A 13646-nucleotide genomic window follows, 5' to 3' on the forward strand; every position below is an offset into this window, starting at 1 on the left:
CGCTTTTTTAGAAATTTACCTGTAAAGTCCGAAGTTTAAAACCTTTAAAAAAAAAAAACACATTGTTTTGTTTTTGTTTTTTTTAATAAAACCTTGGTCCTTGCTCCTTTAATTGAAAAAAAAAATTAGGGCTTGAATTACATTTTTCGAGGAGTTATAAGCTTGGAAAGATGGGGTGGAATTATTCACTATTTTCACGAAATTTCTGACACTGCTAGTGTTTCACACGATACAATCTCAAACCTTCATGAGATCTATTTGTCTATCTCGGAAATCTACAGATTCCCGATGTCGACAAAACGCAATCAAATAATTAACGGTTCCAATATAGGGTTAGGGTTAGGGTTAGGGTTAGGGAACTGTTAATCATAAATACTAACTGATATATACAGTAAAAAGTAATAATAATAATAATAATAATAATAATAATAATAATAATACACTATGATACAAACGGAACTTTGTATATATATATATATATATATATATATATATATATATATATATATATATATATATATATATATATATACTAGCATTTCGGCCCGGCGTTGCACGGGTGTTTAGATGTGTCAGTTGAACAAAAAAAAAATGTGGAAGGCAGGCTCGAACTCGTACCGCGAAGGAGGAAAAGAACGGGGTAAAAACCTAACGTCTATGCTGTTACGACCACCGCCAAAAAGGAGGTGACATCTTTTAAAATTAAGGCTAGACAATCTAAACGAGAGGATAACTTTAAAAAATATCGGCGAAAAAAGTGCTCCCCCCTGTAGAAAAGTGCCTAGTTGAAGGGGAAGATATTAATGTTTTTAGCCAATTTTTCGATATTTGTCGTATAAAAGGTCGACCTTCAAAACGATACTGATCTTGGTAAAATCCGTCGCCTCTATTGAAAGTTTTAGGCAAACATGCGAACATACATACATACATTTATATATTGGTAACTAAAAATTTTCGACCCAAACCGATTAAAAAGCTTGCCCTATCTCTGAATACCCTTCATGTAAAATTTCAAATATTTAGACTAGAAATTGTCTGAGTAATTTGGAAGAGACCGCAGAGGTCATTTTTTTTTAAAACTTTGACCCCTTAATATTTATTGTTTCGGGCTCAACTCGAGTTATTAAGTTAGATCCATGTCCAAGGAACCTATATCTAAAATTTCACGTGTTTAGACCCAAAATTGTCGGAGAAGCTTGGTAGAGTTCTCAAAGGTCAAATCGTTGAATTTTGATCCCTTAATCGCCAAATTTCTGGCTAAAAACCGATCACATCGACTTTCCCAAATCTCAGTACCCTGTATATCAAATTTCGAGTCTGTTCACTAAAAATTGACAGAGTTATTGTGTAGGGAAATGCACATAGGCACACAGATACACAGATACACAGATATACAGACACGTTCACTTTTATAGATATATAGATAGATAGATATATATCCCCTCCCCAAACTTCTAGCCTTGATGGAGGGGAGACTAAAACCTATTGCTATGGTTTCAAATGATCTGAAATAACAGCAAGTGAAGACGATTCCAAATATTTCTCTTATATTATATCTCCCATCTTTTTTTAAATAGGGTACGATTATGAACATCTCCAGTATTAAATCATCCTTATACACTGTGAAATATACTTTATGTATTAAAACCAAATATATATATATATATATACATATATATATATATATATATATATATATATATATATATATATATATATATATATATATATATATGACTGGTGACTGCTGGTGAATTTCATACTTCTATGAAACTTCCCCTATCAGAGGAAGTCGGTTCAATCCGAATAGTGGGATTGCTAATTCAGTATAGTACTATGTGGAGAGTTGAAGAACGAGATGTCTCTTCGCATACATTAAAAGTTCTGCATGTTAGTACAGCCAGGGAAGTAAGAAATAGGGAAGGAGTTCCAAAGTCAAGCATGGTGAGGGAAAAACTACACCAGTTAAAAGTTGAAATATTGCTGCTTGGCATTGTGTTTTAGCCTGCCCTCGTGGGAAGGCAAGTAAATAAGAGACAATGATTATCATATATGAAATGCCTTCAATAAGTTTGCAGATTTTTTTTCGTATGGCCACGTTTTTTTATAGTAAACACAATAAACTCTAGTTCTCTTCGAATTAATCTCTTCTGGCTTCAATGCACCTGTTGTAGCATCCCCATGAAAGGCTCCAATGGAAGTCCTATTGTGTAAACTTGCCAATGACCCTCATTACAGCCTCTTTAATCTCCTCAGTTGTCTCATAATGACAGCCTTTAAAGTTTTCCTTGAGCTTAGAGAAGAAGCAAAAGTTACAGGGAGCAAGGTCTGGACTAGAGAGAGAGAGAGAGAGAGAGAGAGAGAGAGAGAGGGGGGGGAACTGCCCTGATGCCAATCTTGGTCATGACAACGTTTTTACTTTTTGATCTTCTTTGGGCATTCTTGAAACGCAAATCTTCCGAACCTTCAGTTCCTCGCAAATAATTGTGTGTACAGTTTCCACGCTTACGTCAAACTGCGCACTTGTTATCTCTATAGACATACGACGGTCCTTATTCATGAAATTTTTTATTTGGCCAATCAACTCTAATGTTCAGACTTCCTTGCTCCTTCCACACCTCTCAGCATCGTTTACAGACTCCCTACTTTCTCTGAATTTCTTATGCCACTCAAAAACTGATGCCCGATTCATCCAAGTTGGTTCAAAAGCAACCTGGAGCATTTCATACGTTTCTGTGGCATTTTTCCAAGTTTTAAAACAGAATTTTATGTCACATCGTTCTTTTAAAGTGTCCTCACGTCCAGATTGCATTTTTGAAATTCACCAGCTGTCACAATCAGGCTTTAGTAGGGTGTATTCCAAATCGTGCTGTAACTGTTACTTTGAACCTGAAATCATAAAAATTGGTCAGTCATTTCATAAGATGTACAGCAATAACATAGTGAATTTTCAAGAGTCTATGTTTAAATGCCTGTACAACAAAAAAAAAATCTGGAAACTTATTGAAGGCAGCTCGTAAGTAAATCGTTCTTTTAAATATAACCTGTAAAATCCTGTACGAAGTAAAACTAAAGAATAAAACGTTAAAATAAAGAATGCGTTTAAAAATAACAACTGAACAACTTGGAATGATAAAGACTTTTCTTCTAATTATTGACTTCATTTGTCTTTGATAAAAGGTAAATTTTAAAATTTCATTCAGTGTAGCCTCCGTGGCCCAATGGATAAGGCACCGGCCTCCTAAGCCGGGGATTGCGGGTTCGAGTCCCGTCGGAGGTGCGCAATTATTTTATTTTTTATATATAAAATTAACTCAGTGATTATCCAAGATTATCCAAACAAAATTTAATATCAATTTAAAAGGAGGTCATCTCTTCTCTTCTGTTTATCTTCTATCTATATTAATAAAATAACCACATCAATCCCCCTCTAGGAAAAAGTATCGTAAGTTTGCAACATGTTCATGACTGTGTAGCAAGCCAGTACTTCATGTAATGTCGTACCTGTAACCCGCTGCAAGATGCCTTCCTAAACCTGCATGTCAAGCATATGTTTCACGTAGCGGATGGTGACATCTGAAGTGTATACGACACGAAGTGGCACCTCGTGGATCACTTAAAGCAACTTGTAGCTGGGGGCTGGCTCAATCCTAAGAAGCAGGGACGTCCGGCGTAACTCGGTCGTGAAATACGCTTAAATATGATATTTAGTTCTTGCAGATTTCGTATATATTATTATAGAGTTAATTTTCTACAGATTTTTTTATGTATTATAAAGTTGCGATTTCAAAAAAATGAATCTGTATCGCTTGGATTCATCAGCTTAAATCGAAACTGAAACCAAAACTTACAATATATATATATATATATATATATATATATATATATATATATATATATATATATTGCGAATTAGTCCACCGGGCTAATTATTTCTCGTAATATATAATAATCAATAGAGGATTGATTCTATAATAATACATAAGCGATCTGCATACATTAAAATATCATGTTTAAGTGTATTGTACGACTGGGCAATGCCGGTTAACGGGCTCTGCTAGTATATAATACTTAATAGAGAATTGATTCTATAATAATACATACACAACCTGCATAAATTAAACTATAATTTTTAAGCATATTGTACGACCGGGCAACGCCGCGCGCTCAGCTGATATTCAAATATTCTTCTAACGTAGTCGTTAATCTTTTTTAATGTTGTCGTTATATTTTAGCACTCGGGCTAAACACGGTGTGTCTGAGACAATCGCAAACGCACAAACAAAAAGAAAAACTTAGAGTCGCCTTTTTTTTTTAATTAGTTTTAACAAAACGTATTTATTACCGGTATTTTCCAACAACGTATTGCATATTATTTTAAAAGCCTCTCATTTCGCCATTTAGTAAACAAACCTTGCCGTCTCGGACTGTGCTTAAAAGTCTTTCGCAACACCACGTAAGCCAACCTTCATCTCCGGCCGGCACGCGCTTTTTTTCTGATCCTCGCCACGTTGAGTTATTTTATCAGTCCTTTTCTTTTTTTTCTGTTCCTTCGCTGTTACGTCACATCTCGCACCGGCTTTGTCATTTGCATATGTATTATGTGGCTGCTGCTGATAAATACGCTAACTGCTCTCTATTATATTATCTATGGTGTTTGGTTTGATTTGGTTGTTTTATTTTACGGCATATCCACCCTTTTTAGTGATTTTTTTTATGATTACTTTTATAATTTTCGTAAAAGTGTTTTATAGTTCAAGTTCTTTATATGTTCAAATTATTATTAATAGTGTTTGGCTTAGTTGTTTTCGCGTTATTTTGTAACATAGCGCGTATGCAAATACGAAATGATGTCTCAGGTAGGAAAAAAATAAAGACTTTAAAAAGACGGTCACTTTAGAGGTGTGAATGACATTGGAGGTCACGTGAGAGGTGTGAATAACATTGGAGGTCACTTGAGAGGTGTGAAGAGGCGATCACACGAGTGCCGTTATGGCCATAGCAATGATAATGGTTGAAATCGCCCTAAACTCTAGAGCCAAAACTGAAGAACCAGTGCTCAAAACATCGAGATATTATAAAAAGGCTGACTGAGAAGCCATCAGAGATCTTATCAGAGATGCCCCATGGGGAAATATTTTTTCTCTTCCTGATGAACAGTGCGCAAACGAGACCACCGAATGGTTCAAAACTGCAATCTAAGCGTATGTTCCCATGCGGAAATTTTATAGCAATCGCCACTCTCCCTAGTGGTTTACTTCGACTTGCGCTACTGCCATTGCTCATCTTGCTGCTCAAATCCCTACATAGTACCCCAGTAGTGTTTGCCTCTGATAGTAGCCCCCTACATCAAAGTGGCAATGTGCCTTGTTTAGGGTGAAAATGTAAAAAAAAATATAAAAATAAGGAAATAAGCGAGTTAAAGTTCTTTCCCACTCTTTGTCTCCCTTGCGACTGCGCATACAACGTGTTGGTCCTTGAACAACGATTTAATACTGTTTCTAGTTCTTTGTATAATAAACTATTTTCTGTTTTGTTTTGTTTGCTTTCTTTTACGGCATCTTAACCCTTTTCGGGTTATTTAATGCGGAATGCAGGCATTTTGGTAAAAGTTTTTATGCTTCAAGGTTTTTTTTTAATATCTTCAAATATTTATTCTTAGTGTTTTTTTGTTTTTGTTTTTAAAGGCATATCAACACTTATATTTAATACCCAATCCTGTCATCTTAGTGAAAGTTTTATGCGTAAAGTTATTTCTTACATGTTTAAACATTTATTCCTGATGTTTTGTTTGGTTATATACGGTATAATCACATTGACACACCGGTTCCCGTTATATCACTGAAGTTAAGTAACGTTCAGTCTGGTCAGTATTAAAATGGGTAACTATTTGCGAATTCCAGGTACTGCATGTGCTCTACGTTTATCTCTGCATTGTTTCCAGTCATCCCGGACTTCTCTTTGCCACTAGACTCAAGCAGTGCCGACTTAGGAGAGATGTGGCTACGGGATTGCGCAACCCTTGCCTCACAATGTCACGAGAAGCTACTCTTACAGGGATTATCCATTGTCTTTCGAGATTGAACGAAGTCTTCCTCTTTGTGTGCTAATTTTGTAGAGGAAAATGTCTGGTTTTGTTTTGATTTAGTTTCGTAAAGGAAAAAGAAAAAAAACAGCGAATTTAATTTTTATATTTCGTTATCTTCGGTTAGATCAGATTGCACACTGGCATAACATTCTCATGACAGTTTTCTGAGCCTTACTACTTTCTATTCTGACTTATAACGAATGAAAACGTGTCTTTCGGAACATGATCACAGTGTAGTATCTGTTCTGATGCTACACTTCACCTTTTCTGTCATCGGTTAGTGGAGGAGAAATCCTTCATGACTGAGATAATTTAAATTTTTGTTGGTATCCCGAGTGCCCCCTTTGGGGTAGCTGGATTTTTCCCACATTAAAAACCGACATTGTGTTTAATCCTGCCCTCGTGGGGAGGCAAGTGAATAGGAACATCAGAAGCAAGTTGACATACAGCGCCAACGGGCTTACTATATCCGATTTGTTTAATTAACAACCCCGCTCCCGTTTTCGGCAATTTATTGATTTCACCAAGTTCTTTATATGTTCAAATTATTGTTCATATTGTTTGGTTTAGTTGCTTTGTTTTATCGTTATTTTCTAACTTATGCGGAATGACGTCATTCGTAGGAAAAAATACAGACTTTAAAAAGACGATCTCGTTAGATGTGTGAATGACGTTGGAGGTCACTTAAGAGGTGAGAATGACGCTCGAAAAGATGACCGCGTGTGTGACATTACGGCTGTAACAATGCTGAACTTGAATCTATGCCCCCCCTCTCGCCAAACTTTCACGTAAAACACTCGTCTCGCCAAAACCACTATCAACAATTTCCCACACTCTTTATCAGTTCCTAAACCTAAATATAGATTCCATGAACAAAGCTTCTTTCTTAGAACTGCACGCCTGTGGAACTCTCTTCCGATTGCCTGCTTTCCAGCTGACTATAATCTGATTATCTTCAAGTCCAATGTAAACAAGTTCTTGATGAACCGTCCCCCTAAGTAATCCAATTTACAGAATTCCCACTTCTTATATTTACTACGCTATAAACACATTGACTAATGTATACCCATTAATCCTTATGCTCGAGTGGCATCCCGGCTTTGATAAGTGGTGACTCCTGTGTAAAAAAAAAATGTCGTATGACCTTGTATGGTAGCCCTCCAGAACATCAGAGAGAGACAAACAGGTATTACACTTTGTCTAAGTGTGAAAAGGAAATAAAATACTAACCAATATCTAAAGATCAAACAAATTCACTCATATATTTTGAATATTCAAATCCCACACGTCAAAACGCATTCACCCATAAATATAAAGCATTGTTAAAACTCTCTGATTAGAAAATACAAACAAAACCATTTGACCTGGGATGACCTGACTTGGTAATTGAAAGGTCGTTAAACAACATACAGACAAAGAAACTAAATTATCCGATAAAATTTTACTGCTTTATTAAAAAAAGTGAAAACGGAAATATTCTGAAAATATGACAGTTCTCATACAATGAAATATCATTAACTAGCAGGACCCGTGGAAATTCCATGGTAGTTAAAATCTTTTAAAACACATCAGTAAGAAATTCCTTATTGTTATATTACAAAAATTAATGTATGGAAGCAAGTAGAACAAACAAAGAACTTTAGTTTAAACTTTTATTGAAGGTCAATGCGATCGTAACTGATGCTGTTGATATTGTCAGGAAGTGCTGGTGATGATTGAGGCGATGAAGGGACGTCGATCAGCTGCTTGGAGTGAGAATAGTGGTCAGTCAGCAGGTTCTGGGGAGTTAGACTGTGAATTTTAAAAAACTGTGTGACATTGTTGACATCGATTTTGTGAAAGTTCTGATGACCGCAAGTTGTTTGATATTTCAGGACATTTTGGATTACACGTGTGAGTAATGAATAGGTCACAGAAAACTGCCATTGCATCTTGATAAAGCTGTTGTAGATTCCTAGGGCTTCCTGTAAATGTAGATGGTAGAATAACTGGTACACCAGAATAACCATCTTCATTCCTTGCTAAATGATCCATTAAGCCAGAATATTGAGCAGCTCTCAATAAACTTTGATAGCACTATTGTAAGAATCATGCTGAAAGCCATTCTTAATATGGGGAGGCGGGTTAACTATTCTGAAACTACACTTAACAATGTAAAAAAATAAGGGAAAATATATGTATGAACAATAAATATTTCTTCAGTTAAATAAAATATTCTGTAAATTTTTTAATAAGGAATAAATATTTATTTAAACCATAATTATTGAAACAAAGTGTTTTACTGCATAAAAAAAACGGTTATGGGGAGAAGGGTTAACTATTTTGAGGTGCCCGGAAAACTCGTTCCGGGAAAACTCGTCTCGGGAAAACTCGACCCCGGAAAACTCAACCCCGGAAAACTTGACCCCAGAAAACTCGACCCCGGAAAACTCGTCCCCTTTCGCTAGGTAGGAAAACTGGTCCCTTATTGAAGAAATATCAATTGAAAACACATTTTATGATCATTCTTGAAGGAGATATTGTTTTTTTTAAAATAGACTATAGCACCCCCATAATATTAAAAAAAAAACATATTTTTACTTGTTTAATTTTTTTTTTTAAAATAAAATCGCTTTTCTAAGTGTCCGTTTTCTACCTAACTGGCTAAGTTCTTAGTGGTTTCACTTATTTTAAAGCGTTTATTATGTTCATACAAAGTTAATTACAAATTTTTTTTTTGTTCTTATTTTAACGATGTTTTTTGGAGTCATAAAAACAATAATAAAAAGCAAAACCAAAAAATAAAAAAACGGAGCGATTCGATTCTTCGTTACTTTTTGTTTGGATTTTAATTATGATAGTTTTTTTTTTGTTATGTTTTTGTTTTCTCTCTTACCAAATACATTCATACGTTATTTAAAATTATAATTTTATCAAGTATCAACATTTATTATCGTCCTGTCAAATTTTGCAAAAATTAACTAATAAATTAAAAGCGAAATATTTTTTGGCGCGAGAGATGCCATGTGCTAACAATCTCTCGTTAACTCATTTTTAATTTTTTTAATTTTTACTTCAAAATTCTAAAATCAATCATTAAGAGAAAAAGTAATCACTAAATAAATTTATTAATCAATTTTATTGAAAACTCCGCTATCGTTTATCAAGAATCTTTTTAATTTCATTTTTTGTTGGTTGTTTTTCGGAGGGAGATATAGTTTTTACCCCCCCCCCTAAATTATATTTTAAAAAATATTAAAGTTTATTATTTTCTTTTTAAAACCAAATCTCCCTCAGTAATTTATTTAATTTTCTATTGTTTAGCGATTACCAAGAAGATGTGATATACCTGACATTATTTCTCGATCTCACGTAACACTCGACATGTTTTTGTTTGTTTTCTGTGGGTTTTTTTTTCTTTACCGAATAAACGATTCAAAATAAATTAAACAACAAACAACGGTCGCGAGGTAGAAAAATCGATTTTACCATTTTATAAACAACAGTAAATAAGTAAATTCTTTTTATATTAATATTAAAAAAAATATGCGGTCTCGTTTATGAACATAATAAACGCTTTAAAATAAGTGAAGCCACTAAGAACTTAGCCAGTTAGATAGAAAACGGACACTTAGAAAAGCGATTTTATTTAAAAACAAAAAAAAACCTTAAACACGTAAAAATATTTTAAAAAAATATTATGGGGGGGCTATAGTCTATTTTAAAAAAACAATATCGCCTTCAAGAATGATCATAAAATGTGTTTTCAATCGATATTTATTCAATAAGGGACCAGTTTTCCTAAATTCTTATTTTGGACCTTCACCTAAATAGCGATTTAATGAAAAAAAAATTAATGGTCTTGTATCTTTTTTTAATAATTTGTTTTAAAATAAGGAAAAAAAAAAACTTTGATACCTCTATTGTAAGAATCATGCTGAAAGCCATTCTTAATATGGTTTAATATGGTTTTAACTATTCTGAAACTTCACCTAACAATGTAATAAAAATAATGGAAAAATTCTTTAGTCAAATAAAATATACTGAAAATCTTTAAATAGGAAATAAATATTTGGGTTTGTATTACTGTACACATAGATTCGAAAAAGTTGTCAAAAAACAAATATATAACAAATAAATGTTATCAAAGGCAAGATAAGTTACTTTTCTACCAAACTGGATATATTTTTTGTGTTTTTATTCGATGTAACATGTTTATTCAGCTCCAAAACCATACAGTGTTTACCGATGTATTCGAAAATTCAAGATGGCGTCTCACACCCTCTTTAACACCGTAAGTTTGGAAAAAGGTGTTATAAATAAAAAAAACTATGCAAAATACTATTAAAAACCCGCCGAATATATGTCAACCTATGTCACAGTAACATGTATCGAGCGAGTTTTTAACAGTATTTTATCCGTTTTTTTATTTATAACATCTTTTCCCAAACTTACCGTGTTAAAAAGACAATCAGACTCCATCTTGAATGTTCCAATACATCGGTAAACACTGTATGGTTTTGGAGCTGAATAAACATGTTACATTGAATAAAAACACAAAAAATATATCCAGTTAGGTAGAAAAGTAACTTATCTTGCCTTTGATAACATTTATTTGTTATATATTTGTTTTTTGACAACTTTTTCGAATCTATGTGTACAGTAATACAAACCCAAATATCTATTTAAATAAATTTAATCGTAAGTAATGAAACAAATATTTAAAAAAATTGTTGTGGTCATTTTTTATAGTATTTAAATATGTATGCCCTTCGGTGGGCATTAGAAGATGATGACTGCCTGTAAAAGAAGCAAAATAAAACGAACAAAAAATAAGTAATAACTATAACGACGTGAAGCTGTATAAATGTTACAAAATTACTCGATTCAGCATTAAATAACACGAAAAAGGATTGATATGCCGTAAAACAAAAACAAAACAGAACAAGACGTAAAATATGTTTTGACTCTGTGTTACTCAGTGTATTTGCCAATGGTGACTGGTGATTTATTCTTGACTTTTGTAACATTTATTTCTAAACATATTTTTTTTTATGTAAGGCTCACTCAAAAGTAAATATTTATTAATGAATAAAAAAACATAAGCGTTCCAGAAGACATCGTTAAAAATGTAAGTAAAATACTATACTATATTTAAACTGATAAAGATTGAACAATAAAGGGAGATAATTCACATTAATTTATGTTTGCGATGATGATGACGCATTTCATTAATTAATGTTTGCGATGATGATGACGTGACACCGTAGGTACAAGCAAATTAATATATAGATAAAAACGTTGTGAATAAAAATGTTTGCGTTTCGGCCGGTATAGTTTTTTAGAGTGGAACACTGAACATCAAGATCTTATAATATGCTACAGGAACGGCTCGGGTTAGGTGGCAAAACAGACGGGAGAAGAGCTAGATGAACAGGTTTACTTTGACAGCTCACGTTGTTGTATAGGGGTACATATTGGAGGAATGATGCTGAGTTCATATTAAAAGAGATATGATGGGAACATTCATATTGAAGAGAGACGGCTGGGGCATACGAGAACTATGATGAGGGGGAGAGACATTTATACAGTTCTGTGGATTCTTATAACACATATTAGATAGGAGAGAGGGTGATCAGTTCTTTTACATCAGGCGAGGACACATTATTTGGAAGGGATTATACTAAGTTCATATTAAGATGATTAGCACATTACCTTCAATTGTTGAATGACGACACGAAGACAACAGTTACAAAAATCGATGATGTTCTTTATTTCATTTGACCGGTCGAAATGATCGTAATGACGTCAGGAATTCACATTTATTTCTAAATGGTTAAATGTTTTCCCTTCGCTTCTAAAGGGACCCTCCTTTGATCATGTCAGCTCTTTCCAACCGACTCTGCTGACTGTTCGAACTTAACTGCCCAACTCGATTCTTCGACTCTGCTAATCCTAGCTCCTATTATTGAGAATTCCCTTTTTGCTATGACATCAGATGTGTGGTTCCAAATGTGACCAAGTCACATGGCCCAGCACACGTTCTCCAAACACACTTCCGCAAACAAAGAATTCTAAACTAACCTATTTTTTCAACCTAACATATGTTTTACAATATATTTTTATTTGTATTGTTAATTCCTTTTAAGCTGACATTTTAAATTCAGTTTTCATAAAAGAACGAACCATTAAATTTCTTTTTACAAAACAAACAATACCTATTTCCAAAAAACAATAGCTAAATTCTAACATTCCAATTTCTGAATCTATTTCTGAACCTTGCTTACAAAGTTCGAGTCTCGGCTTTTCTTAATCTAATTTTCCACTTATCTAATGTTCTTCTTAGTTATAGGAAAAGGGGATGTCCCCTTTTCCTGTAACAACGTAATCGGATTAATCGAGACCAATATGAGCGTGATAAATATGACCGTGTATCACAATAATAATCACATTGATACACCGATTTCCACTTGATCACCAAAGTTAAGCAACGTTGAACCTGATCAATACTAAATGGGTGACCATTTGGGACTTTCAGGTGCTGTATTTGCTATCCCCTTTCCAGTCGTCTTGGATTTCTCCTTGTCACTGGACTCAAACAGTGCCGATCCCGGAGAGGTATGGTTTGGTGATTGCGTAACCCTTGCCTCTCAATTACACGTGAAGCTGCTCCTATAGAGGGTATCCTTTGTCTTTCGAGACTGAACGGAGGGATCGATCACAGTCAAATCAATCAGATCCAGAGCATGAGAAAGCAACTAGAGAAAGAGCAAATCAGCATCTTATGAACACAATTTAGATTCAGACTAGAAGGTACCCACCAAGGAGATTTAGAAGATTTGAGGAGATGGTAGGGGTCAAGTTAATTCTCAATATTGCTGTAGAAAGTCAGAAGCGGTGGATGTGAAAACAGGCAGCCGATACACCTCATCGACCGAATCTGTACAAGACTGACAATAAATATGATGTTCATATCGACGAACGTAGCTCATCTCCAGGCGACAAAGAACTCTTGAACAATCGCAAACAAATGTCCAAGTGAAGCAGAGCTTGAAGCATCTTTTCAATCGCCTTCATTAAGACATCATCAAGAAGCATCATTTGTAGACTCTATCCATAGCAATAGAAGTGTAAAGAGCCATAGAGTAGATGGTGTCAGACGAGAGTCGTTGCCAGATTATTAACCAGCACCTCAACCACACGATCCTCTTAGTCTACGAGATAAAGCATGCGACGAACCACAGTGCTCGGGAATAAAGCAACGGCCATCCCTTGACAAGCACCTGTTTTTACTAAACCTCATGTCCATGATTTTGGAACTCTCTATACACAAATTAATTGTGCTATATGAACTTGAGACCAGAGGAGTCCCCATCAGAAAAAAAAAGAAAAAAAGAAAAAAAATGTGATAGGCGTTACCTTTCGTTTCAGACTTGGAAAATAAATATTGCTTATTTTGGGGAGCCATGTGAAATGTAGGTGCTTGCGAGTTTTTCTTTTTTTAGAGTGAACTTTTGTCTCCGCTCGCTTCCGGTTGTTGTATTTACACACACGACACCAATGGACTTCTATGCACTTT

General features: G+C 34.4%; 1 non-coding gene across 1 annotated transcript; it reads left to right on the top strand.

The window, feature by feature from the left end:
* Positions 1 to 3207: 3207 nt before the first annotated feature.
* On the top strand, positions 3208 to 3280 carry Trnar-ccu (transfer RNA arginine (anticodon CCU)). The gene has a single exon. It is a non-coding gene; the product is annotated as a tRNA-Arg (tRNA).
* Positions 3281 to 13646: the final 10366 nt, after the last annotated feature.

Source organism: Euprymna scolopes, chromosome 34, assembly GCF_053919585.1.
Source record: "Euprymna scolopes isolate OS-2025 chromosome 34, ASM5391958v1, whole genome shotgun sequence".
Classification (NCBI taxonomy): domain Eukaryota; kingdom Metazoa; phylum Mollusca; class Cephalopoda; order Sepiida; family Sepiolidae; genus Euprymna; species Euprymna scolopes.